Raw genomic sequence first — 2,818 nt, forward strand, 5'->3', positions numbered from 1 at the left:
AATAAATCTGGCTTGTGACTCTTTTATAACCATGTTGATAAAAGATTGATAGAGTACACAATATAAAACTAGAATATTGTGCATGGTAGGAAGCATCATAAGTCAAATAAAAAGGAAAATGCCAACTGGGACATCTATTAGCACCTTATATAACAGCCATAGGGAAGAACACATGTCTGTTTGTTCCAGAAAATAAGAAAGTTCTGAAAACACATGGTCTCCTGACACAAGGACAAAGGAGGCAATGTGAAGGGTCCCTCACATGACCTAAGATGGGACAATTTGAGCTCAAAAAATAAATATAGATGGCAGTGTATGGAATCCCACCAAGTACACAGACAAAAAAAAAGTTGGGAAAAATATCATTCATATATTTGATTTGTTTGCTGGAGCAACACTTTCATTACTTTGACAATTAATAAAAAAATCAAGCTTTTATTCTTCCCTTCCTAATAGGCTAGTTTTTAATGTAATGAAGAGCTCATGAGAAAATGCAAATCTTAATAGAAAACTGAGAACTAATACATACAAAGGATATAATTAGAAAATTGCTATTTGGCAACCCTCAGTGAAATAAATGAAATTAGGAAATAGTAATCAATAAATGCTAAACAATTATATAAAATGAATAGGCAATCATTTCCTGGACACATCGATCAACTGTAATAAAAATAAAAGTGTACAAACCAGACATGTGCCTCCAATTGTGTTTTCTGTATTGAATTGGGATGTTCTGGAAGCTTAAAATACAGAGTGACTTTGAAAAATTTAGAACCAAAAAAATGTCATTATTAACATTCTGGGTATATTGGATTAAATAAATTGTTAGAATAATTTCACATGTTATTTTCTTCTATGTTCCTACTAGAAAATTTAAAATGACACACGTGGCTCATGTTTTATTTCTATCAGACATCACTGAGTCAGAGCACTGTCTCTTCTTTCAAAACTCAGGCTGCCTCCTTAAAGACCAAAAGCCATGAAGGTTACGTGAAATTTAAAAATAGTTTTCATATTGTCTCCAATTTTGAATATTACATATATTATTCATAAGTGGATATAAACTTAAATACAAGCTTAAATACAAAATCTCCCAGGCGGCTGCCAGTCCCAGCGCAGAAAAGTCCTGGCTGCAGCCACGAATTCGTGGGATTCCATCACCTGTCACTCAGGGCTCTCAGGGGCGAGGCCTAGGGTTTATCCAATCAGGGGTGCGGAGGTGAGAACTGTCCAATCCGGCACCGCAGCGAGAGTGGAGGGGGCGGCCTTCCACGACCTGGCGGGGCCTTGGTCTCTCACGCCATTGTGTCAGCCAAACTTGGATCGTCTGCACGGTTCCTTCTCTGCTCCAGGAGGCTCTGGTGACTGCCACAACCCCTGTGGTCCGCAGTACTGGGAGGTCTGTAGGGAGGACACTGCGGAAGGCGAGAAACGGTTAGTGTGCGGGCGGATGTCCCGAGTTGGGGGAGGAGGCTGGTCAGAACCGGCGGGAACCGGCTGTGGCAGGACCCGGGCCTCCCCGCGGTCAGCTCTGGGGTTAGCGGACCTGAGTCTCCGCTGGCCACTGGCGCTGCTCCGCCCTCCTTCCAGTCTACCCGCAGGGCGTGGCTGGGCTGGCAGCTGGGACCTCGGGAGTCCTGTCCCATCCCTGCGGGGCAACTTCAGCCCCCGCGCGGAGCCCAGTCGGGGCAGCTGTGCGCCGACAGCCCCGCGCCTCCCCCAGATTGTGTGGGGACGGACTATGGGCGGGTCCTCTGGGGAGGATCCCAACTTGGTGTGAGGGTCTCGTGCGTGGGAGGCGCTGTGGACCGTGAGGTCCCTCCTTTCTCCTGTTAAAAATTAAAGGGAGGCACCGCTAAAACTTTAACGAGCATTTGAGCAAACAGGGATTCGCGAGTAGGGAAGCCCCCAGCCATGATTTGTGGTTTGGGGTCCACCGGAGGGGCTGGAAGCAAGGCTTTTTATAAACTGCATAGGAAAGCAAACCAAATTCAATAACTGATAGGGTACTGTTAGGTTGTTGCCTTATTTGGCCTATCCAGGGAGAAGTTTCCCGGTTAGATAATCAGAGGTTAATCGGAGGTTTGTAGTGGATTGAGCCTGAATTTTGTTTCCACGTTAAGGTAGTGATTTACAAGAAATGCAGTTTAGATTTTGTGTTTTTGGTTACATAGGAGCCCTGGGCACCATAGCCACTTAGGTCTAACTGCCTGCTGTTTAATTGCTTTAACACCCTACAACGGGACTGATTTTTCCCTACATTTTCCAAATGTGTGGCAAGCAGGGTCTACAAACAACGACACGTTCCCCCAGCCTAACTCTGGCTTGCAGTAAAATCTTAAATTTCCAGTTCCGTTTAGACATTCCCAAATGCCAACTTCCCCTCACAGGTTCACGATATTATGAACTATTTGCCCTTTATTGTACATTTTAGATGTACTATTTAAATCATTTTTTTTACGGAGCAGTGGATGAGACTTTTTTAAAGATTTTTTTTCTGCTTGTAAATATTTCACATGAGAGGGAAGTAGAAAACAATCCCGACACTTCACTATAAAAAAAAAACTTTGTGCCTCTCTTTGGTTTATCTTCTCTAGGCACAGACACCTTTTAGAATTTCTTTGGGTTCAGGTTTCACTTTGAACACTTCACAGGGTGATGTGCCCTCAGCCACCCTCAAGTCTTTTTCCGGTCCTGACTTGTCGAACTGTCTGGGGATGACCCAAGATGATCACAGCGATCATGTCTCTTTGGGGTAGCTAGTAAATATCAGCCCTGGGTCATCTCCTCCCAGAGGAACACCTAAGGAATGGGGGTG

General features: G+C 44.4%; 1 pseudogene; it reads left to right on the plus strand.

The window, feature by feature from the left end:
• LOC105815612 overlaps window positions 1–2,818 on the plus strand; it is a 7,199-nt pseudogene that overhangs the window by 2,277 nt on the left and 2,104 nt on the right.

Source organism: Propithecus coquereli, unplaced genomic scaffold, assembly GCF_000956105.1.
Source record: "Propithecus coquereli isolate 6110/MARCELLA unplaced genomic scaffold, Pcoq_1.0 Scaffold340, whole genome shotgun sequence".
NCBI lineage: Eukaryota > Metazoa > Chordata > Mammalia > Primates > Indriidae > Propithecus > Propithecus coquereli.